General features: G+C 30.0%; 1 protein-coding gene across 3 annotated transcripts in view; it reads right to left on the bottom strand.

Moving 5' to 3' along the window:
• LOC107450937 (uncharacterized) overlaps positions 1–27,490 on the bottom strand; it is a 67,993-nt gene that overhangs the window by 27,854 nt on the left and 12,649 nt on the right. The window contains exon 2 of one of the 3 annotated variants that reach the window (XM_071184518.2): positions 24,606–24,857. The exons of 1 other annotated variant lie outside the window; for it this stretch is intronic. The gene's annotated coding sequence lies outside the window, so the exon portion shown is untranslated. Of the gene's footprint in view, positions 1–19,646; positions 19,822–24,605; positions 24,858–27,490 lie in introns of those variants that run through there. One more of the 3 variants, XM_016066887.4, reaches the window with a different exon arrangement.

The following is a 27,490-nucleotide window of genomic DNA, read 5'->3' on the forward strand; positions in this document are numbered from 1 at the left end:
CTAAGTAAAGCTTTAATTTTTAACTATACATACAACATCGCTGAAAAGAATTGTCTTAAGTTCAATAACAGACAACTAGTTTAAATAGTTTAAAAATTATTTAAATTTGTAAAGAACTTACAACTGTTTTTGCACCGTTATGAAACCATTAAAATCATTTAATTATTTATTCATTTTGACAGTGGGCGAAATTTTAAAAATTAGCATAGACCGCACTAGCTAAACAATAACTAACTCAACAGTCATTCATAACAGTTACAAATTAATAATACTAAAAATTAATAATAGAATAGCGTTATATTATATGACGACAGAGCATTCGAAGAACAAACTACTTAGTAAACAGTTTTAACTATGAAATTTTCTAAGAAAAATAAAACAAACAAAATGAACATTGAATTCAGAAAATCCTATAATATGAAAGTTCAGAAAACAAACACAAGCATGCTCATTAGGAGATAGTATTAGCTAGCGCTGTTGATAAAACGGACACAAACATAAACATAATTAAATTGTGAAAAATATAACATTCACGCAAAGTCATTTGACGTCAAACTGCCACCAAATTTCAACACTTTCAGAAAAATAAAGTGACACATTCCGTCGTTATAACCATTCCACGAAAGTTAGGAAGAAAAAAAATATCAGAATTTTTGCCGACGAAATCAAAGCACTTAATATAAACTGTTAAGTTAGAAAGGAAAGGATGGGGCAATGGAGGAAAAAAATAGTATCCTTAGCAAATCTGAGAGGAAGCAAAACAACTCCAGCGCCAAAAATGTCGTGGTATGACGCATCCTCCTCAATCGACTTAAAGGAGTTCCCTTAAAAATGCTGAGACGACCACTTCTAGGAAATTGGGACGGAAAGAATCACTTCTTTTCGTCCTGTTTGGATTAGAAAAACAATTCTTAAGAATAAAAAAAAGTAAAAGAAACATCGTCTGCGATGACTATCAAGTTCTTTTCTGATTCGAAGTGACATCATTCTCAATCAATCGCGAATCAATGAATAAACATATTACAATCGAACCAACCTCGCTAACTCGAACCTCGATTTCAAGAATTTTTCGATACCTCGAAGGAAAAAAAATTCCCTTCAAATTTCCTAAAAAAACTTGATTTCTCGAATTTTTTTTTTCTAATCCCTCGATAACTTGAATTTTTTTTCCATAAATAGTGTAGATTTTTTTTCTGAAAATAAAAAAATAATACAAAAAAAAAAAAAAAATTTAAGAATAGAAAACCAATTCTCATAATCATAACCAATTCTCAAACAAGCACTATCTGCAGTGGACACTGTAAGGAGATTTATTGAGAGGCAGCCGAATACGTCAGGAGACATTTAAAGCTATAGTCCACTTAGAAAGTGTTATAGACAAACTTTCAAGCACATCTCTAAAGAAAACAACAATTGAATCTTTTTAAGTGTAAAAAGTGTTTTTAGAATAAATGTGGAATAGTAAATAAGGTATGTAAAGAGCATTTTTCTTTATTCTACCATAGATAACATGCAGATTTTCGATAATTCGAATTTTCGGTATCTCGAATTTTTTCTCCTCTCCCTTCAAGTTCGAGATATCGAAAGTACCGACAACAGCCTGAAAACTCGAATTGGAGCAAGAAATTTTCATGAGCATAATAATCAGACAGATCTAATTTTAAATGACATAAATTTCTCTCATATTATAAAAATCTCACCTTAATAGCTGTGTTTTTTTTAAAATTATTTTATAGATAAAAAATTTGTCCGTGTTTCAGATTATTAACCAGCTTTAAGATCAGCATACCATATTTTTAATTTTCTAAAGCTCATACAAATCAAGAAAGATTTGCCTGTTAATGCGTACTGTTGTCAGATTTCCTTTATTCCATCTAGGAGACAACAGTTAAGCATATGGGTAGTTAATTTCTATAATAGAATTTATTTATTCGAATATTTAAAGTCTGTTCGTCACAGTTTCCTAAGACAGCGGTTCCCAATTTTACGGAACCCTCTAAATTACCGAGCTTCTTATAGAGAAACACCCGAATTAATAAATTATGTTCATTAAGCAATTGCAAATATACTAACCCTAAAAAAGTTTATGAATTATTTTAAAAATATTTAATGCAACTTATATTTTTCATCATTGTTTCATCAATTAAAGCTTTTTAAATAAGATAGTAGAATTCGTTGGTGTATGCATAAGCTTAAAATGAATAAAATTAGCAATTATCTAAATTATGGATTTCGAAAAACTATTAATGTTGAAACAATTATTAGAAAAACATGTTTAATATTGAATTAGTTCTTTTTTTTCTTTTCTTTTGCAAAGCTCAATGAGAAATGCTGATGAAATTTTTTTTATAAACATTCTTGGAACACTAGAATTTTCTTTTTCAATTTTGTTATTTTTTCATTGGCATTTAATTTAAATAATTTCATAAGAATAACTGAAATAATAACTTAATTATGGATTACTGGTTAAATATAAATACAATTAAATATTTAAAAAATTAATTACTGTTTAAAATAAATTCCTTACAGTCGGAACCCCCCCATGACCCTTTCACGGAACCCTAGGGTTTTCCGGAACACCATTTGGGAACCTGTGTTCTAAGAGATATTCATAACCGGTCTTGTATGATTATGAAAATGGCGCCAAATGTCAATATGAAGAAAAGGCAGAATTTTGCGAAGGGTTTTTAGTATAAATTTTTCAATATTTGACATATACTCCAAAGCTGCATTCTCGGGGCTCATAATATGCCAAAAAGTGAAAATTATTGATTGATTTTAGTCATTGAGATGAAGGAACAATCTCGCTTAATTTTTTTTTTTTTTTTTTAAATATTTCAGCTTTCTGTACTTTTAAATTCCTGATATTTTTTTAAAAACAAGATAATGCAGTTAGTTAAATATATATAGATATAAATTTGCATCGAGTTTAAATCAAACTGATTTATATATTTTCTTCGAAGGGTTGAAGAAATGATAGCGCTAAGATGGGGAAGAAAAAGTAAGCACATTTCAGGATTTTTTTTTTCAGCAAAATTGTAATGTGTTCCTATTATATTTGGTGAAAAATATTTATATGAAAAGAGTGGCAGAACACATTTGGAACAAATCATAATTCTGAAAAAAGTGATTTCTTATACAACTAGTGAACTGTAAAAATTAACTGTTCCACAAATTCTACCTTATATAATTCATTTATTATTTAACGATGATTACAATAAATACTTAAATATTTTTCACAAATGAGCATAGAACAATTTTCATTGAAGATTTTTAACGATAGCTTCATGCAATGTCAAGGCGTATAAATTATAAATACTACTCTATTCAAAAAGGAAAGAAAAAAAAATACTTAAAACGTAAGTTAGCAGCAAATATCACATACGGTTGACATTTCGCTTCTGTTGTCTGAGACCAAAATGACAAATGAGTGACAATTTTTGTTTATGTATTCAAAGAGTGACATGAAACACTTTTCATCTGTGGTTAATAATGCGCAGCAACAAATTAAGTTGTTATTACGACTTGGTAACACAATTATTTGATGAGCACCGAGCAATGTTGAATTGCACTGTAATAGGAAACAACCTTTATCGCGCATCAAATTTCCCCCCAAAAAACACTTATTTCATTCGAAACAAGAAAAATCGATGTGAAATTTCCTTGAAATATATGAGATAGGAAGTAACAATTAAAGTGAAAGTTTAAAAAGGGGAAACTTGTTTTGATTTGATAAAAGAAATCGTTTTTTACTCTTACCTTTGTAATCCTGCGGTTAAAAGAAAACAAAAATGACATTTTCAAGCTTACAAGAATTCGAAAGTTTTGAACAGTAGTACAAAATTAAGAAAGTTATGAATATTTGGTATTTTATTTTATAACCGTCGTTGAACAGCCGACCCAATTATGGGTTTACGACTACTAGTGTTCAACTCCGTGGCCTTGTAATTTTGAACCCAATCCAGAAGATAAGGATCAGTACCCCCAGAGGTATGATTTGTTATGGGAACATGGAGGACTTTGTTATCCCACAGTTTTTCGTGCATCAGTCCCCATTTACTACACAGGGACTCTTTGGCTGGTAGGGATCGAACCCACAACCTCTTGGACATGGGCCCAGAGCCCTACAAATTAGGCTATCCCGTCCCGCATATTTGATGTTTTATTTTTTATATTTTATAACCGTCGTTGAACAGCCGACCCAATTTTATGGGTTTACAACTACCAATGTTCAATTCCGCAGCCTTGTAATTTTGAACTCAATCCAGATGACAAGGGAACTCTTGGATCGAGTATTGGGAGAAATTTGCCTTCGTGGAGGACTTTTTGATGGAGCTAATCCACATTTCGTTACACGGAGAGGAAGACCACGAGAACCTCCCACAGTTAGACTGACGGCAACGGGACTCTAACCGATGATCCGTCTACCAATGAGGACATTTCACGTCAGCACTGTGGTCGATGCAAGCCGGATTCGTATCGACTGGGATTCAAACCCGGTTCGCCTCATTGGAAGGCGAACGCTCTATCCCCTGAGCCATCGCGACTTGAATATTTGTAATTGAAAAAATATTTAAATGTGAAAATATCATACATAGGTGCAAAAAAATAATAAATAAATTATGGTAAATATAAGGCCCAAAACCGCATGGTTTAATACCGAATGCGATTAAAATTACAATATTTTTATTGATTATATAATTGCAGATTTTCTACCAGGATTCGGAGAGTTGATTTAATAGTTAACAGCAGTTGCATGAGAAAAGCTATTCTCACAGAGGAATAAAGAAGAAAAAAAGAACCCTTTTTCCAGATTGGATTGTTTAACAGGTGACAGACATAACAGGTGATCCGCTTCGTTCATTCTGTTATTGTGTGAAACTCAAGATGTTTTGCTGGAAAACGGCAAAGAAACGATTAAAGAGGAATCCATCACATCTTCTGTTCTAGATTTGCGTAAATGGGTGACGTATTTAGAAGAACGTCAGTGTAATCTTGTGCCAACTATATCTCCTCGCCTCTTAACATTTAAAAGATGTCTAGCTCACATAATTTGCGGAAAGAAATTTTGACTATTTTTCTTATGTCTCAATTGAAGTAGTAAATATTTAGAAATGAAATTTTCGACGAATTGCTTGCAACTTCTAAAGAAATGAACATCGCCAAATTCAATTGGGATTTGTAATTAGGTCAAGGGGGAAATTTGAAGTTCCGAAATGGAAAAATGATTACACCAAAGTTTTAGAAATTTAAAAAATCTATCAAAAATCATTATTAGAATTGTTCACAGTAAAATTTAAATTTATTATATTCTATTAAGCATAATTTTAACACACGTAACATCTTAGTTCTAAACAAAGAACGGAATACGAATCAGTCATTAGCTCGTACGCATCGGAAATGAGTACAATTTAAGAAAAAGCTATTTAAAGTTATTACGTTTAATGATTTTGAGAGAGAGAGAATCTAAGCTAAAGTCAAAATTGAGACATATACCAGCGTGATATTTCTATGGAGAACGAACACATTTATCAATCAAGTTCTAATGTGGGATGAATGATTTTGATCTCCTGAACTATGACTATGAACCAAGTATTTCAGAATGCATGAAAAAGTACTTTTTTGCCAGGAGTGGAAAAAGACTACTATCTACGTATGTAGTCTGCATTAATGTAAACTTTAAAAAAAAAATTCACACAAAATGACACACAGAATGAATTAAATAATTTGACACTTTAATAATATTTTTTTTGTAAAAATAATTTTTTTTTTCAAAAACATAGACTTCATTTAAAAAGAAAAATTATGATCAATATGAAAAATTATGTCTATTAGCAAACAGATGCTTTAAAATTTGCAATAACAGTTAAAATATTTTATTGATCAAAACTATTTTTAACTACTAATTTTATCTTTCGTTACTTTTACGGCCTCGATGAATTTTTTAAAAATATGCTAAGACATTTTCACAGATTGACAGAAAAAATTTTTTTTAACAGAAACAGTACAGAATTTTTTTAAATTCTTTTAGAGATAATAAATATAGTATGAATATGCTTGCTTTGATTCCACTCTGCATTTCAACGTAAGCCTAAAAACAGTATCTTTTATCATATTTAAACTAAAAAATAAAAAACTATGTTATGTTTTGCGATCTATAAATCACATTTCAGCTTCAAAAAATAAAAACATTTGTGCAACGAATAGAAGTTTAAGGGCCTCATTTTGAAACGAACATATCGAAATCAAATTATTTTTATTATGTACTTGTACTATCATCAGAAACTTCCAAAAAGAAGGGTATAAATACTGTATAAACTTTGCCTATTATAAAGAAATTATAATAGGCAAAGAGGATTTTATAACAGGTACATTCGTCATGTTCAGGTATACTCGTATAAGACTACATGCAATTCATCTAAAAAACAAGATATTAATTGCAAAAAAAAAAAAAAAAAAAACATAAACAAACCGTATGGAATAAAAATATCAAACAGAGAGCATGCGGTAAGTTTTTAAAAAAATGTTCCATATCCTAAAAAACTTACTATCGTTAACTCCTACTCTCAAGAGTGTCATCCCAGCTCACTGCACTCGAACTAAGTTTTTGTTCGTAATTGATCTTAAAAAAAAAAAAAAAAGTAGCCTCGCCCTCATTGCAGCACGCATCTAAACAAGAATCTTTTTTCAATACTATGTTCATTCTTTGGAACAACGCCCAGGCACTTTTTTTTTTCTTCCTAAGCTATTAATACTGAGTACAAAACAGCAAATGCCTGTAGCAAATGAAAAACTTTAAAATATCGATAAAAAAAAAATTATCACAAGGTTTTGCAATTGATCAACTTAGTCATCAGAATGTTGTAAGTCAATTAAGAGTTTTCTTAAAGCAATGAAGAATAAAACATATAAGGCTCAAAAAATACTATTAAAAAGCCTTTTTCCCCTTCGACTGGACATAACTGTCGAGGGGCTGGAGACGGTGGGGAAGGGGCAATTCGAAATATGCTTCTGATCCTCCTTATTTAATTTTCATAAATGAACTACTGATGATGGGCATTTACTTTATTCCGATCTTTTGATTCATGTAAAATATAAAGACGTCAACAAAGCAGAACTTGAGATATAAAAAACACGCGATAATTCAGATTCTCTTTTAATTTTTTCTGACAAAATTACACCATACAATTTTGCGGTTAGTAATTTTTAAAAGTTAGTTAAACTGTATACATTTGTCAGCTTTCAAATTTTTGCTAAATATCTTTTATTTTTGTGCGATTTACGTTAGATAAATTATCCAAATTCGTTTTCACCAGTTCAAATTGTAATAAAATTAAATTCAAAAACTGACAAAAGTGTAGATTTAAATTACTGATTCAAAACCCCCAAATTCACAGATGCTGCTTTAAAGTTTTGAGGAAAATTTCATAGAAGCTCCAAAAATTACCAATCTATATTTCTTCTAATGTAATAAAGCGACCCCTTTATTTTTCACCCTTTAAAAAAAAAAAACGTGCAGCAGAATAATAAATACATCATTAAAAGTTTGCAAAGTCAGAAGAATTTTAATCCAGGCCTGAGATACATAGGATTACTTAGGGCCCGAGTCTGCCAGAGCCAGAGATTTGCGTCGGATAAAGGTCAAATTTTGCTGTCTCCTCAGTTGGTCTTTTATATCTGAACAAGGGATTCAGTAAATTAAAACCCTTTCTATAGCTAATCTGTGAAAGAAAAAGCGAAGCGAAAAACTAAACCAACTGAAACTCTAAAATGACTAAAACAAAGATTATCAAAATCTCAAACTAAATAAAAGTCATTTGACAATTAGCGCTAGCCACACAAAGCAATAACCTCGAACTCAAAGTAGAAGATCGCTGTAAATTTGTTTACCTATAAATTTTACAGTTTTTTATATTTTATAACTAAACCACACGTTTGCTTAAAAGTAGTAAATAAGTTTATGAAAATTTTATCATGAATCTCAGCTCGCCCGAAACCTTTTTGCAAGAAAAGAGCCAGAGCCCACGACGGGCCCGGGCTTCCGAGTTGAGTTCGTCTCATCTCTAGGATAGATATACTATATCTCTAGGATAGATATAGTATAGCAAACTATTCGATGATTTATGTATTATTACGTTCAAAATATATGCATTTAATTAGTTCTACAGTCTTAAGAAAAAGTTTGATAAATTTTAAATTATAATATTTTAATAAAGCCGCGGAAGAGATATTTCGTTTCTTTTTGTAATTTTTAATGTTTTGCTAAGGATAAGGTATAACGGATGGGATTAACGATAATCCTCACTTCGCTCTGCTAAGGACAAGATATCTCGTGTCTATCAGGAATTTTTATTTTGCGATAAGAGCACGATATATCTATCTCAAACGTATACAACTTAATATTTTCATAGATAGTATTTACAAGAAAAATGAGCACAAGTTTTCGTAAATTTAAATTTTTTTTAAAAAAACTTTAGCATCCAATAATCTAATTTTACTAAACATTTACATATTTGTAATAATAATGATTTCATATATAATTATGGTTTAATTTTTAAAAAAATTAAGCTCAATATTGAATTTTAAAAAAATCTAAAGTTTCTGATAAGATCTTAAGTTTAAATAGTAAGTCAAAAGCCTTTTTTTCGTCAAAAATGTTACAACGCCATATTGTAAAGGAATAAAATATTTTTATTAGACTCGATTGTATTGCTTGACTTTGACAAATGAATGCTTAAATGTCAGAAGTAATACTTTTGACATTTAACTGAGCTCTGTATTTAGCTGCAGAACAATTGTCTCACTGACTCAACATTTTACCTCCAAGTTTTAAAATTCAAACAATGATTCATCCAAGAAACAAACAGAAAACAAGCAAAATTATGACTGAGCTCAATCACACCTTAAACCAGGTTTATGGGATATATATGTCCATCAAGTAATGTTTACTTTGATGTTTCCAATGATGTGGGAAAGAATTACAAAAAAGAATGTCATTTTCCATTCATAAAATACTGTACTAATATTTACAATTTTATTTTATTACTCCCAATTTCAGTTACAATCAATGCAAACATTTTTTTTTTATTACTTCAGATCAGGATTGACTTCAATTTTAAATAAAATTATAACAATAAACGATTTTATCATTTTCTTAGGTGATTAAAAGGTCTCTTTTTTTCAAGACTGAACTCAACCGTAAAAGGGATATAAACGGAGCAAAAAATTATAGAGGGTTGAATATCAGCGAAGGGTTGTTCAATTCGTTGGCCGAGGCCGGGATAGCCTGGTCGGTAGGGCGCTGGGCCCATGCCCGAGAGTTCGCGGGTTCGAACCCCGCCGGCCGAAGACTCCCCGTGTAGTTGGTGAGTGATGCACGTTAAAATTCTGTTGAGTCGCAAAGTCCTCCATGTTCCCAAAACAAATCAATATCTCTGGAGGTACTGGATTGGAGAACGATCGTTCTCTGATTCAGGTCAAAATTACGATCTATGGATGAATGGATGGATGTATGAATGGGTTCCTCTTATAAACAGGTGTGACGTATGATGTGGCAGACGTCGAATTCTTGGCCATAGATGGCGCCACTGAAAAACAAGACTCGCACACTCTGCCTTAAATTTGCTCGGTTTCACCAAGCAGGCTTGCCCGTGTGGCAAGTGACATTCGAAACAACCAACCAACAGTGTTGACATAAATTATCATTAGAAACTATTCCAGGAGATCAATTAAAAAAAAAAAGATTTTAAAAAAAATTGAAGGCTAATATTCAGTGTACAGGGTTCTCAAACATCTCACAAGTTTTAAATTTCGAGTCATGTAGGCAAAAAAGTTCTGCTTATAAAAAGAATAAGACAATGGGACAGCTGACCACTCAGATGAATCAATAAAAATGGAACGCTTAACTAAAAAACAACACGTTTATAGTTACAGCATTATTTTACAAATTTTAATCACTCCGTGGTAGAGCAATTTTCCTTTCCGGTTGTCAGAATTGACAGCCCAAATTATGCACTTTAACATGGTTAGGATTTATTTTTATTTATTATTTGTTTGTTAAGCTAAAGCTGATAAGATTATGACCCATCTCGCCTAGAAGGAATTGAGCACTATATAAACGAAATTCGGCTAGATTTTGCATAGAGTAAGGGCACCAAAAAGCCACCTGTGCCTTTTCTTTTTAATACCTTAATACCCAGTCATTTTTATCCCTGAATCGAGCTCATATACGATACATCAAAAATAAATAATTTTAATTTATTTAATGTAGTTTTTTACACAATTTTGTTTTATTGGTTCCGGATTAAAAAAAATTTGACACTTAAAGCAACTGAATAAAAAGCACGAGTTCAAGAGAAGGTAAGCGCCGGTGATGAGCCAGAAATGATTCTGCAACCGCTTCAAGTACTTCTCTGAGGATATTGAAATCCTCTTAAAAATTGACGATAGTCAACCACTGGAAACGAAACAATTGATTGATCTGGAACTTTCACCTGCCCACAACTTTAAAAATTTATTTCTAAACCAAATGGTGTTCAGCGGAACCCTTGGTGAAATGGTCACAAGATTCCGAAAGTTTGGACAACATAAAATTTGTATCCAATCAATTTTCCATTGGATATTTAATATTGATCTGATAACTATTCCCTATTCGCCCTTTTTTATTTTTATTGAAACGAGAACCGCAGTTCAGTTCATTCATTTTCAGCTTATGCATACAAAAATTAAATTATAAATTTGACTAGATGCCACTTTAGGCCTGGAAATTCAACTGCCTGACATAAAACTCAATTTTAAGACTATTATTGTGAAAAGTACAAGCCCCCCCCCCTTGTACTTCATTCATACATTAAATTTTTCCAAAATAATTAGTACAATTTTAATTTATTAAATATTTTCAAAATAAATAATAGTCTTTAGTTGATTAACATTTTTCACATTTGCTGAGGAAATTTCTTCTAAGTCTCGGGGTTCCGCTAAAAGAAGGTCCATCATTTAGGGTCGTGCAGCCGAAAAAAAATTGGGAAAAAAGCTGTTCTAAAACAAAAACATTCAATTTCGCTCATTAAATGCGGAATCGTTTATAAGTGGGTTCTACTGTAGTCATTTCGCTACGCTTTTTGGCTCAAGACAACTAAACTTTCACAACACATCTGGAACAAAAGAAGTTGCAGAAAGGTAAGGAGGGATTCGTTGACAAATGTTTCACCCAGACCCGCTTTGAAGAGAGAGAGAAAAAAAAGTAGATCATAGCTGCATTCTAATTTCGATTAGACAAAAGTGAGTGTAAAGGCACGACAACGCATTTCTCAAAAGCCTTGGCATGACTCATCCTTATTCTGTTGGCTTTAGTAAGCAGCTGACAGAGCAAAAAGACGGACACAAGCATAAACTAACTTTATGCGACACAAATAGAAAGGAATATTTTTAGTCACGTTTTTTCCTTCCTTTTAACTCTATTAAAATTATTTCTTGTTTGGGTTGAATCATGCTCTCAACACATTGGTAAACATTCAGTAAAGCAGTGTATTCACATTATCAAGCAATAAAATTGTTAATTCATAAAGTTAAACAAAGCGCAAAAAATCGACGAATTATAAAACAAAGCGCAGGCTTCGTAGTGGGCCAAGGAAAAAAGCAGGGTAACATTTTTTTTTTTTAAAGTCAGAACAATTTTCGAAAGAGCATACATATATCTTACATACATACCTAACTACTTTTAAAAAGGGCAACAAACTAAAAAAAAAGTATAATTTGCTCTATTTATGTATAAGAAAGGCAAACTCAATCGCAAAAGAATAGTAAAATATACTAAATTTAATTTCAGAACTACTTTGTTTACAACAGAAAGTTTTGATAGTTCCCAGAATAATTTTACTAAGGAGGCACTGAATAACTCACAATAGAAAAATTATAACATAGAAAAATTATACCGAAAATTTTTACAGAACAGTTGCATTAAAAAAAGAAGCCGTAACCATTATCAATTAGTTACCCTTATACTAATAATTTATTAAAATTTGTAATTGATTTGTTCTGAACACACACAAAAATTAAGAATATCCATCAGGAAAAGAAACTAAAAATCAGGAATAACAGGAAAAAAGCTTAAAATCAGAAGAAATATAAGAATAAAATGTTTCTTAGCACGAAAATCAGGAATATCGCTAAAACTCTCTATGGGTTTTGATTTAATGATCGGATTTTCGCTTATTAAATATTATTTGTGGGGTACACTAGTGACAAGGATTAAGCACGATACTAAAGTACGATACTATCCATACTTGCGTACTTATGAATCGCTTCGAAAGTTTAGCCTAGTGCCGATATTTCTATTCGATACTATCGGAAATCTTAATTAAACGTATTCTTGCAAGCTATGGAAGATAGGGATATGTTTTTTAAAAAATTAAATAGGGTGAAATCAAATATTTTTTTTTATACTTAATAAAAAATACATAAAATTTGCAATGAAAATTTACTATCAAATTAAAATTTTAATGCTAATTTTAAAAAAACAAGGGTGAACTACCCACTAAACGCACACTCCTTGAGCAACTAGGTCCTTAAATGCCCACACAAGAAATAATAGTTTAATAATTCTTAAAATTGCTTTGATTTGCCAAAATAATTTTCGTTGTCTCGTTCATTAGTATAAATTTATCTTGTTTATAAATTAGTCTTATCTTATTTAATGACTGCAACAAAATATCTTAAAAAAATTAACATACGATAAGTTTGCAAAATTCCAGCTAATCTTGAGCGAATATTGTGGCTGCATACGCAAATAAAGTGATAATAATTCATTCACCTCTCAATGTTTTGTTTTTTTTAATTTCATTTAATCAGACATAGCTAATAATAATAAAACAGTTTAAGTAAGGCCATGAAATTTCAGTTTTAAAGATAACAGCAGGTTTAAAATTTTTACTCGCCATTATTTAACATTCATTAAAACGTTCATCATGTACATCTTTAAAAATGTTGACAGAAGATTTTTAGGTTACCGAAATCACAGTAGAAAGAAGAAACTTAATCTAAACATATTTATAGCGATAATAAAATAAAGCTGTCATAAGATTTCAATGATTCCAGAAGTAATGGTTTATGAATTGAAAAGTGGGTGACCCAGCATTTTTTGTTCTAATTAGAAGGAAAATACCATCACTGGAAATAAAAACACTTTTACACGTTGTTCAACTGATGCACGATATTTTTAGTGTAAATAGTTTAATTAAAAATTTAGCATTTTAATTAAATATTTGATCGCAACAAATGGCGAGCTGGCGAGTGGTAATTTCGCGCCTTGGTTCAACTAAATAATTTTAAATACATAAACTTCATTTTTTTTATTTTTTAATATGTGTAGCATTTGCCGCTGCAACAACAATAAAAAAAATTTTTTTGTTCAGTGTATAATATCTATCATGTTAACTAAGTCTAAATTTCAAAGCGCGTCCGTTAGCGTGTTATTTCTACATGTCCGTTATCAAGATTACAAGAAATCAAAATTGCTGCACATTGTTAGAAGCTCGGCATAAATTCAATTTCAACAATGCCAAAACCCCCGTCACAAAGCTCATCTCAATGCCTTGAGATTTGGTATCATTCATATGAATGCCGATTCCGTTGTTAAGGAATTTAGTACCTCACCACACGAATTTAGTACCTCACCATCTCTTCATAACTCATGGAAATGCATTTTGCCCTAATTTGCCTCCCTCAGTCACAGTGTTTCCCCCCCCCTAGCTCTTTCATCTTTATTTTTATTCTTCCTCGGCTACTGAGGTTTTTCTAATTCTTGTTCCTCACCTTTATTTTTCATTTTTCGTTGGGAACTTTACGTTTTATATTTCAAATCACTTTTGTCTCTTCTCATTCACGTCTGGACAAGTCTTGAAAATGGGTGTCGATTTTTAAGCGCTTGAACCATGTTGACTGTTATTTCCAATCAGTAAGTTTTCATAAGGAATGAAGTTTTTTAATAAAGTTATATTTTAACGCTTCATTTCCTTGGGATTATTTATTTAAAAACATATCCTAATCCATATACCATGAAAATACTTTAACTTTAATTTATTTTATATACGTGTTAAATTGGTAAACAGGGAAAAAATAAAACAAAAGTTTACATTCATAGTACGAGGCTATTTTAAAGTGCAAGTAAATATTTTTTTTAGTTTACTTTAAGTCCTGATGTTGCTTTTTTTTTTTTTTTTTTTTTCAAATTTAAGAAGATGTAAACAAGCACGCCCGAAGTACTAAAAAAAGCCCACGAAAAATGCTATTCATAAATTTCAATCCTGCAATACCGATACATCAGATTCCGAACTTTATTCTTAGATTTTTAGTTTTATTATAAGACTTTAAGCAGACCAAGCCCAGTACATTAAAGATTTACGACAAGGAAGAAGAGTTTCGAAGTGAAAGGAAGACACACTTTTTCTTGGTGAATCATTTCTTCGTGAATGATTTATCATTTCTAACTGAGGCCGTTGCAAGAGGAACAATCAAGTCGAGTGGCTCTAGAAATGAATAAAATAAAAAAAAAGCTTTTTTTTTATGGAACAGAAATTTATTTATGGAAAGCATATTGAGTTAGCGCACGAAAATAATCTTTTTCTGATGTGACAAAATTTTATTTAGGAAAATTCGGAAGCATCGAGGAACATCTCTAAGAAAGAGTTCCGAAATGCCTAAATAGTTATTACGTGAAAGAAAAAAAAATCCAAAATACAGAATGAAAAATTTATTTTGGCGAGCACTATTTTGATTGCGACAATTTATTCCTTTTTTTTTTTCATTGTATCGTTTATAATTTTACAACTTCAAGTTAAAATCGAAAATAAATTCAGTAAAAATTATTCTAGAACGTCGGCAAACATTTGTAAGAAAAAGTTCCAAAATATAATAATAACATGGTATACCCATATTATTAGTTTAGCAACACAAAAAATAAATTTTGCAAGCACGAATTTAAAGCGGTATTTTTCTATATTTTTAATAATTATTTCCCTCACTCGTTATTTTCATTAAGCTATAAACAGAGTTCAAAATATAAAAAACTTTAGAAAAAGAATTTGGGGGAGTAGGCGAACGTTTCTAAGAATTAATTCTTTAATGCTATCTAGTTATTAACTTGCATATAAATTGTGTGTCAAGATTCACGCAAGATTTGATAAGAGATAGGAGATTGATTCGAGAACTTGATAAGATAGGAGATAGGATTTGATAAGAGTTGATTTGAAGAATTATTGGAAAATTTAAGGAAACTGGATCAATTTGGGGCACTAAATACACTGGCCGTTCAATGCACGTGTCTTTCAATACGTGTAATGAACAACACGTTGCAACGGTGCGACATGTATTCCAACCCGTGAATCAATCCAATTACTGCATCAGACATTTTCCTAGTGACGTATTCTTTCGATTTGGTGGTCAGAATTGACCCTCTAAATCATGTGATTTCACCATTGGATTTCTTTCTAATTTGAAGTCAAAAGTCTATGTCAACAAGCCACCCGAGAAGAGATTCAAAGCTGCATTCAGACGCATTTATTGAAACTGGCCCCGGAAATTTCGATAAAAGAGTGCGTAAGTGCCAGCAAAGCTGTAGAACTCATTTGCCCAATGCGCTATTCAATATATAATCCTATCCTATATACTTTATGTTTCATTAAAAAAAAATATTCAAATTAGAAAGAAAGAAAAAACTGTTTTATATGAAAACCTTTTGAACACCCTTTATATGAAAATGTAGAAAAAGAAAAACATTTTTACAAGCATAATCTTGAATGCAGTATTTTATCCACTCATTTTTTTACTTTGATTATTTTTACTCAATTCATACCTTTAGAGTTTTAAGCTAAGAGATTAAAATAAAATTAAAGGGCAAATATTAACAATGGCGTTATATATATATATATATATATATATATATATATATATATATATATATATATATATATATATATATATATATATATATATATATATATATATATAAGAATTTCTAAGATAGTTTTAATTTTTACTCATAGAATCAGTTTTTTTATTTTAAAAAAAAAGACTTAATGAATAGAATATTTGCATTACTTAAGCTCCTTGAATATAAACTTTTTATGTTAATGGACTATAATATAGAAAAAGCATACAATAATAAACACAAATTGAAGGACTTCGCACCCTTGCATTTTCTTGTTAATGCGGCCATTCCCGATTTTTCCTGACCGAGTGAAAAAGGAGCAAAATGGATGATAAAACAACTGATACTGGTATTCATTTTAGAAACTTAAAATCAAAAAGAAAACAAACCATAGCATTTTTTTTAAACATATGCAGAGTAAACACTGGAATAGAGTCGGATAATTTTACGGTAAAAACTAAATATGCAAAAAAATTTCGAAAAATATTATAAAATAAATTTAGTACAATGAAATGAGTTGAACCAAGAAGATTTTTTAAAAAAAAATGGTACAGAACATCTAAAACTGAGTACCAAACAACACACTTACCCAATACCTACAGCATCCACATAAACATTTAAAAGATGAAAAATTAAAAGCGAATAATACCAAAACTTATTACTCACGCTGACACGTATGACTTGCAAGAAGACTATTAAACGACACCCACCACACAAAAACACTATTTTTTTTCCCTTTCTATTTTTCAAACTAGAGTCAGCAAATCTAATTTCATTTTTCGTTGCTATTTCCGCACCAAAAGAGAGCAGAAAATAGACGCAAAAAACCTAATATATTTCCCTAAAAGTATTAAAATGGAATCTGAAAATAGAAGAAGATATTTTGGAGTGTTTTATGATATCATTCGGCGAGCTCTTTTGAAATCCCACATTCGTCAAATCGCATCCCGAACAAGTCATCCTCAGGTGGGGTCAAGGAACCGTTAAATTGTCGACGAAAGAGAGGCATTGTGCCAGGGTACATTATATATTTTTGCTTCATCCCCCCCCCCCTTGGTAGATAAAGGTGGTGAAAATCATTTCCAATGATTCCTCCCTCCCTTTAAAAAAAGATAGGCAAAACTTTAACATGGTTTCTCGAAGCACTTTCGCCAAGGAAAATAAAAAAGCCACAGTTTAAGTGCCTTACACTTAAAGCAGAGCTATAATTTTAAACAATATATGCCATCCGGTTATAAAGAATTATATGGGCTTTAGAGCGGACAAAGATCTAAAACATTTAAAAAGTTATTAAACTTTTTTTTAAAAATTAGCAATTTAGTAACATTTTTTCATCTAGATGAACATTACCAAAATCAATGCCTTATTCCCATTTTTTACAAATTTTTATGAGACCACTTTATGCAGTAATGGAATAAGTTTTTAAATATTAAAAAACTAGACCAACCATTTTTATTTCCTTAAAACTGTGGCTTTTCTCCATATTGACGTTTCGCGCCATTTTCAGAATTGACATAGAGAGAGCTGGCTAAAGATAGGCTAAACTTGTCCTAACAGTCATGAACAACTATTGCTAACTCACATCATTAATGAAAATAGCATATTATTCTGAAAAGCTTCATCATCTAAACATAAACACATTGGAGATTGTCTTTGTTCTTTTTAAAGCACGCTCTAATAAAAAAAAAATGACAAAAGGCGCTGGAAAAAGATGAAGAAACCGCCAATTGAAAAATTGGAATACGAATTTCTAGTCCAAAATATATCTTCAGTAGTGATATAATGGCGTAGAAATGTATCATTTATAAAGAGAAAACGGACATGATTACAATCTTACAAAAAATTTCAGAATTTGGAAAAAAAAAAAAAAAAAAAAAAAAAAAAAAAAAGCATTTTTTCTTAAAGTAAGTATTTTAAATTCATCTCATTGCGTTACTTTCCTTGCATTAAAAAATCCATGCTATTAAATTTAAAGGGGAGGGCTTTTCACTAGTTTTTTTTTTTTTACCTGAGAAAATAAAGACTCAAAGCTGTCGTCACAAGCATACACCGACAACAAATGCACAAATTATATTCAGACCTGAAAGTTTCAAATTAAATAGTAATGTTAAAATTAAATAGGTCTAAGAGATTTCCCAAACTGGAGTGTCGTAAATCCTTGACGAGTGGAAATCGAACTTGGAAATTTTTGATGAAAATGAACTAAATTTTTAAAAAGTTAAATTTTTTATTCCAACAGGATCATACGCGAATCCAGTTTGCTATTCTAATTCATGTCTTAACGTACTGATGTTACACAACTCTACATCAGTCGCTGAAACTCTTACAAAAGTTGAAACTCTTTCAAAAATCGTTCCAAAATATTTCATTACTATCATCTATTTATTAAAGTTCCTTTTTAATTTTTTATTCAAAGCGAAAAATTGAAAGAGTTTAAGGTGAAGCTCCTAAAATCATATGTTCAGCAATTAATAGTGAGATTTTGCATTTAGGTAAGATTCCGCAAGGTCACGTAAGTAGATTCCGAGCGAGCTTAGTAGACTATCAAAATTGTTCTGTAGAAAGCAACTGCGCTGAGCAAACCCTATGTAAGTGAGAACGCTAAATCTCTGCAATGACTTGGTTAATACCACTAACTTAACTTAACATTTAAATAACATAAAGCTGAAATAATTCGCGAGACAGCTTCACACATCAGTAACTTTTATTTTCCATATTTTATGTGTATATACAAGCAAAGTCACAACAATGCCTTAAATATCACATAAGTTTTAAAATCTTAATACTAAATAGCAGACTAAAATGAAATAATAGGGAATTAGTTTAAAATTAAATTTTAAAAAATTTATTCATCTGTCTTAGCTAAAAATCATCTGAATTAGATAAAAAATACAAAAACCTAGAATTCTTTAATTTTAAAATACCGTATCGTATACTAATAATAAAAATATACCGTAAAATTTGATTTATACTAAGCAGACTGATTTTTAAACTTATACTTTCTCAACCCTTTGACGGAGAGACAAAAAAAAGTTTGCATACACTTAAATTTACATAATATGACAAGCAAAATAGTACTGAACTTAAAGCTAATTTACAATTGACGTTTTCACTGAAACAATCAATAATTTTTTTTTTTTATTTACTTGATTTTCAAAACATGCAAATTAAATATCCAATTCAATGAAAATATAGAAACCAAAAATTTGCATAAACTTATAAAAACAATCTAAAAATTTATAAAGACGATCGTAAATTTAAACCATGACATACGTTTAATTCTTCGTGTATTATTACGTATTTATTTATTTCGTATTGACTTATTTCTATGTTAGTTTCTTAAACGAGAAACAAAATTACTATTTTATTTTTAACTTTAGAATGAAGAGGCATTTTAAATATTATAACAATAGATTTTTTTTTTTTTTTTTTTTTTTTTTTTTTTTTTTACGAATTGATAGATGTTTATATTTATTTACACTCAGTTATTTAAGTTCTGAAAATTTAAAAAAAAAAAAAATTTAAAGCTAAATTTTATAATCTACGATCTACAAATAAGTTTAAATATCAACCACTACATAATAATTAGAACTGATCAATGAACCTATTTTTTAACCTGAACTGAATTCCAAAAGTAAATATTTTCGGACATACACATGCAAATTTTAAAAAAATCAATGATAAACATGTAAAGATTGTAATTTAAATATTCAGCACGTACCTAGTTATGTAAGTAAAAACAATTTCGGTATATCCCGAAGCGATCTAATGTAATGTCGGTAAATTTAGTAGGAGAAATTAACCGAGTCCCCCACGTTGATTAAGTACAATGTCGCTCGCGTCCTCGGCAGATTTCCAAACGCAGCAACTTCCCGTCATAGTGAATCACCGCGAATGATTACCTCTGGCGCGATCTTCATCGGAGATAGCAAGAAAAACTCGCCAAATGAGAAACAGTGCAACACATCTCTCTTGTTTTACACAATATCATTTAGTTAAATATAACACTCTTGTTGTTTTATAACAAGCACGGAGTTAATTAGCCTTTTTCAATATAAAAAAAAAAATCTTTGTTTCGTTTCATTTATACTAAGTTTAAAAATATTTTGTTACTTGCAGTTCAGGTCAGAGCTGTGGCATTGGTAGTTGAAATGTTTAAGACTCCGACTTCTACCTGTTTAAAATTTTCATAATTGAAGAATTAAATTTAAAAATATATTAATTGTACAAAATATAAATGTTGTCAATATTATTTTAGGAATAGATATATAGACTGAACCTTAAAAAAACATCAGTGTAGGGTACACCAGGCAAATGTATACCGGGCAGTGGCACTTAACTAGACCTTGTATGTATTTCGGATATTTACCAAAGGTCTAGTCATACTAGGTCCAGTTAAGTGCCACTGCCCGGTATACATTTGCCCGGTATATCCTACACTGATGCCTTTTTAAGGTCAAGTGCCATTGCCCGGCATATATTTGCCCGGTATACCCTACACTGATTTTTTTTAAGGTCAAGTGCCACTGCCCGGTATACATTAGCCCGATACTCCAAACACTGATGTTTCTTCTAATCTATCGTCAGTAAATATTAAAATATCGAATAAATTAATATCAAATCGAATGTAATAAAGATTTCGGACATTCACCAAAGCGACTATGTGATTGTCAACATTCACCGGTGAAAGTCAACAACCACCGATTTCGGTCATTCACAGTAACATGCACATCATTTACATAATAACCTCATCAGGACCTTTTTTTCATACTTTGCCTAAATAGCATCCGGTATTATATATAATGCCTAGGCATTATATATAATGCTTAAGGAAAGTATGTAATACCGTCTCATATTTCATAATTTGCTTAAAAACGTCAGGCATTATATATAATGCCGGCAACATATATAGAAATAAATGCTATGCAAAAATTAATTGAAAAATTATTTACAGTAAACATTTTATGTTTTCTTGACGAATTTATCCTCATATTGCGCAGTTTATAATAAAACGGCGGCTACAGGATTAATCTTTCTAATATTTATAAGGAAACGAATAAAAATTATTTTAGATTAAAATAATCAGCAAACGGCAAACAATTAGACATTATATTAAAATCATTTAGATAATAGTATAGGGTTATGGTTCACTTCTTAGTCTAAAGCTATTGGAGTTTCACAACGGGTGCGGAAAAATTTCGCCACAAATCAAAGTATCCCAAAGAGGAAAAAAATAAATTTAGCATTACTGTTGACGCAAAAACTCTCAATTACAAAATCAAAATATCGCTATCAGACTAAAAACATCGACAGAATATCGCGTTTAATATTTAAGAAGCTATACACATCACGTAGCATACAATGCCTAACATCAGTGTTTGTATTTCATTTTATGAACACTGGGCAAATATTATATTACTTGTAACTTCTATATGCAAGTATTAGGCCTCTTTATTCACTACATCTATTAAATACTTAAAATTGCAAAAAAAAGAAAAAACGATACGAAAGATCCTTAGTATTTCAGAAAAAGATACAATGTACATAATTCGAACGTTAAACGGATTAGTATTAATAGAAATATATATATATATACAGAACAAAACAAAAAATATAAATCCTTATCTTTTTGATACGTCAAAAAATTAAAAGAATTATGTTAATCATTTATTGCTGGCCCAAATTTAATAACGATTCAAAGAAACCGTTCTACAAAACCAATCTATAACATTGCAACTGATACAAAAGAAATATAAATGCATCCATACACAGCCGAAAAATAAACTAAACTCTTTGCTCTTCCATTATGTAAAATAGCAAACCATTCATTGCTGACACAATTTCAATTGATTCAAAGAAAACCGTTCTATGAAACCAATTAATAACATTACAACTAATGCAAAAGAAATTTATATGCATGCATGTACAGCTGAATCCCACAACTCTTTTCTGTCTCGCTAAGTAGAGTACTAAACCAATCATTACTAGTACAAATTTAATAATAATTCTACAAAACTAGTCCATGACGTTAGAACTGATCTAAAAAAGAATAAGTATAGTTATTGACATCAAAGAATATTGGCAAATCTGTGTGTTTTTCTACAAAATTTACGTCATTCGCAATTCTTCTAACCTATTATTTCCATCGAACTGTTGAGGAAATTATCCAGAATTTCATAGCATTGTTCATTTTTTTTATTTTTTTTTTCAGACGGAAACTTATCTATCAAACACAGTCTCCGAGATGAGGAAGTAAACGCAGCAGCCCTACCTTCCTTAATCTTCTCTTTGCGAAAAGATTCTCTGACCAATTTACATAACGCCAAAACAAGATATCGATGCCAAATGTAAACGCTATCTTGGCACGAATAAAACGCTTGATTCGCACTTCTTTGCTTTTTCTCCAATTTAGCATCAAGATGATGAGTCACTAAGCCATTGGGCCACCTTCTTTTTAAAGTGTTTCTCTCGTTACCAGTTGAAGGGGGGGGGGGAACAGAAATATGAGCCACTGACTCAGCTTTACAAGAAACTCTTGCCAGAGTCTCACATAGAAATAAATAGTACACATGATTTGATTTCCAATATAGTAATGCCATAAAGACGATATACTTATTAGTCCACCACACTATAATTTATTAACCAGTCAGAACCGATACAGAAAAATCTGCAGCTAATATTAGTTCAAAATTTATACACAGATTTCATAAATCGTACATTTAAGCCCTTTTGCGCTGACGTATGCATTTTTTCAGAAGCTCTAAGTTCAAGTAAAAATATATTTTGGCATTTGGCATTTAATTATAAAAAACAGTCTAGTAGTTAGTAAAAAAAAATCTGTTAGGTTATCGGAACTATTTTTGAAATAAAATATAATATCAAAAAAAGAAAAAAAAGAAAAAAACTTGGAAAAAAAACATTTTTTTTTCTTCTTTCATATTCAAAAAATCTAATTTTGTAATTTAAAGCAATTTTAATGATGAATAACTGTTTCTCTTTGATCTAAATATCTTCAAATAAGTACAAAATTAACAAATTATTGTTTGGAAGTGAGCTGTACTTGAAACATTTTACCTTTAACGCAGAAAAAGACATGTTTCATGCTATACTTCTTAACCATTAAAATGCTAAATATATCACTTTTTTTTAATACTTATTTCGGCTTAAATTAATACAAAATAATGAAAAAAGTAATAAAATTGCTAAATAAAAAGTCTGCGTTAAAAGGTTAATGAGTTTAAACATTTTTATACACTGGGTCTTCATAATAAATACTGTAATATTTATTTTGCAGTACAGCATAACATAGCTATAAAATATATAATATATAAAAATTAATATACTAATACTACAAAGAAAAACTTTAATTCTATAATTATTTTAACAAAATATTTTTCTCGAAAAATTATTTTGAAGTTCAGGGGGAAAAAAAATGCTAATTTTAAATTTTAATAAACTGTATTTTTTACTGTTTATAACTATGAAAACAATTCGAAATTTAATATTCAAATATCGTTTAATGCTTTTAAAAAACGATGCAAACCTAAAAAAGAAATATACATACGAAGAAAAACTCTTTATTGTTAAAAAAAATTTATATATGAAAAAAAAAACATTTTAAATCCTTAAGAGAGTTTTTAACCTTTTTCGATCAATAGAGTTTAAAGGTTTATTATACTAAATATGCATTTTATTGTGAGTGAAATTATCTTAAAGGAATGTTAAAATCATATGTTAACGAATTTTCAAACTAGCTATCAGTTGCACATGATAGCTATCGAAAACGCAATCGCTCTCTAAAAAAATAAATCTTTTAATTAATATACAGCAATTTAGATCCCTTCTAATATTTCTAAAGGTTGCAATTTCCAAACAGTATTAAATTGAATGTAGAATATTGTAAATGGTACGAGAGCTGCAACGTAAAATGCGCCAATATCGCGAGTTCTAAGTGAAACGAAAAAACAATAGGAAAAAGGAGGGAAAATAACGTGGAATCCGTAATTCCCTGAAAAATTCCTTATTTAAGTATTAGATAAATTAAGATTTATAGACAATAAATAAAATGCAAATTCATCTAGCTTTCTTTTAAATTCATCTATTTCAAATGAGCACACAAAAATATGGTTTTGAATCACAATTATGATATATATTTTTTAAAGTTATAAAGATAAGTTGAAGTGGTCTTTTTTTTTAATCAGTTTCAAAGTGTAATCTGAATACATAGTTAATCAATTAAATAGATAAAAAAAATCCTAAAAATACTTCAAAGACACTGTAATCTATTAATCATAAATAAAATATGAGATGGCGCTGAGTCATTCTCATGGCTATAAAATTATTAGAGAGCAAAAATACTTAACACATTTGCTATATTAGTACCAAATAAAGTATCTTTTTGCCTATTTCCACAGAAATTCACCAACCTCGGACATTTTTCCTAAAACGGGGCTTCATCAAAAATAGACGCAAACGGTGAGTCATCGCGAAAAAAAAGGTCGCTCGATGGTTGATCACGTGAACACCGGCCAACGATTAGATTCCGTGCTCATTTCAAGAGTCAATAATAGACCGACACAGATGATATTTTGAGCTGAAAACAAAAGGAAGGTTTCTGATGAAAGAACGTGAAACCAGCGCAGGAAAAAAATATGATTTTATAAATCATACTATTGATTACCTGGTTTCATTCATTGTTTTGAAATATGTGTTTATCATTTTTTCTTTCTCTCTGTCATTGAGGTCATTTACGCCGAGCAGTAAATAAACCAAAATCGGCTATTTAGTGCATAAAAAATTTTGAACGATTTCCTTAAATTCGAACATCATAAATGGATATATTCTGTTACAGGCACAGGCTTCCCTATCTCTTTCTGTTCATTTCATAAACATACAACATTTTGCATTAGTTCCAATATTACAATGACGTTATCTGTAAGAAAAACGGAAAAAAATAATAATTTAAGTATTTGTCATTTAAATCAACAGGTTGAACATAACTTAGTCCTAGTGCATAACTTAAAAATATAAACTCGGAGATGTCAACTGCTCCGGACACGCCAAAATAATTTTAAAAAAACGGTAAATAACTACAAAGTAAATTTTGCATATATTTGACTATTTTTGCTTGCTTTTTAAAAGAAATAGCATGACATAAATACTATAAAGTGGTGAATTACATAAGCCTACGAATTATTTAGAAATAGTGGTGGATAAAAATCTACTAATTTGAATTTATTAAACCAAGAATCACAATTGATAAACTACCACTTTAAAATACATATTTGCTGTCCGGAGCAAGTTGGCATCTCTGAAAACTTGATCTAAACTATAACTGTATATTTTAAGAAAAAATTTTTTTGAAATTATAATATCACTATGCATCTTACATTTACTCCCAAAAGTTAACAAAATACGTGATGTATAAAGTTGATACTGTACATGATGCATCGCACAGTTTAAAATACATGTTCAAGGGATTACTGGTCATGCCCAACAGAGCGTGTAAGTTACAACAAAAGATGTAGTTTGGATCTTCTAATGCAACAGCTTCTTTAAAAACAAATACGAGATACACGACCCTTTGCTTTAGCAATAAATTTCATTTCTAACAGGCATTTTCATGAGTTTACTTCCAGTTTGGTGCATATACGACGACTATGCGATAAAACCATACATTCAATCAATCAAATGCAAAATGGTACAATTTATTCAAAAGCATATTTTTAAAACTCATATTTACTCTTTGTTGTCTTACATATACACTTTTAGAGGTAGATGGAAAGAAGAACACCGGAAAAAAATAGCCTCTCAATAACTCTTGTTTAAATTTAAACGATTCAATTCGGGTTTTTGTGACAAAATGTAATGAAATTAAGTATTTATTCGAATGAATTTAGTTGTTCTTTTTTTTTCCTTCAAAAAATTTTTTATTAATTAAGGATTACCTTAAAGTTTATACAGAAAAGATTTTCCTAACTTGAAACTATTTAACAAAATGATTAGGACTATATTAATTTAAAATTGTTCTTAATTTCAATAATTATACCTATTATACTATTTCGATATAATAATAGTTTACGGATATCACTTTTTCAACTAGATATTTTATTGAAAATTGTATTAAACTGAAATAATTTATCATTTTTAATGCTTATGGCTTTCAACTCGTCAAAAGATTTACCCCCGAAATTTCATTCTATAATATATAATTACATTAAATATTAAAAGTTTATTTAATTTAACTTCAAATTAATTTCTGTATATTAATTAATTTATAAAAAATATCTAATTACGTTCGTACAATTATTGAATGACATTAAACTTAGGTTTAACGAATTGGGACGAATATTTAAAAAATAGTAAATGAGAGGCTTTTTTTTTCCGGAGCTCTTTTTTCCGGAATTTTTAGTCAGATGCTTTTCTTCCGTGATTTAATTTTATAGGAATAAGTACTTGAAGGAATTCAAAGAAACAATATTTTACTTAACGTTAGATAAAGACAGGATAACTCATAACTGTCCACCTATCAAACGAATTTTAATTATCATGAATTACAGGCTGGAAATAACCATTGTTGTGCTACTATTTAGGCTAAGCGAATTGAAAAAAACTTTAATAAATTACATTTTTACGAAGTCGTCCACTGAGTATATAAATCCACCATCATGATTCACTTTATCTTTCATCTGATTAATAATTTTAAAACAAAATACATTTTTTTTCTTACTAGACTAAAAAGGGTTAAAATAAGGAATTCCAATAGTGTTATTTACATGCAGTACTTACATATCATTTAACCTAACAACTGCATAACCTACGGCCTAGGACAGGGGTGGCGAACCTTCATGCACCAACGTGCCATTTTTTCTAAAATGTATTTTAATGAGGTCATAGACGTGCCGACAAATAGTTTTGACTTCGTGATTATTGGGTAAATAATAATACTAAATACTATCAACTCAAAACTCTTTATTTACTACGAAAAAAATTTTTTTTGCAATGTCTCAGTTATACGCGTAATTCAACTTAAAGTAACATAAGTGTGACTTCTGTTGTTGCAGATTAGATGACAAATAGCATATATTAGGGTTATAAAATGCTAGTTTAAGCAGAACTGTTAATTTTTTATACTAGTTATTTATTGTTCGCTTGTAATTTATGGTTATTAATTACTTTTTGGCATTAATTGTTCTTTTTTTGTGAATTTTAATTGAATTGTTAATATGCTTCATAGTGAACTTTGTGATCGGTGGCGTGCCCAAAATATTGTGTCTCGTGCCATAAGTGGCACGCGTGCCATTGGTTCGCCATCCCTGGCCTAGGAGCTTTAGAAAATTTTATATATCTGCCTTTTACATAAAAAATAGCTGTGAAGTTGCATAGAATATTGAAAATAAATTGTTTAATTAAATTTTGACAATTAAATGTAACTATAACAAATTAAGTCGAAATTTTAATTCGAAATAGATTTAACCCTTAGACGAAGAATTTTTAATAAACGCATTTTTCAAACATAATTCTCATACTTTTTACATTATTTTGCATTAATTTAGGTAAAAATAA

Source organism: Parasteatoda tepidariorum, chromosome 10 (genome assembly GCF_982258835.1).
Source record: "Parasteatoda tepidariorum strain Cologne lab strain chromosome 10, Ptep-v5.0, whole genome shotgun sequence".
Taxonomy (NCBI): Eukaryota; Metazoa; Arthropoda; class Arachnida; order Araneae; family Theridiidae; genus Parasteatoda; species Parasteatoda tepidariorum.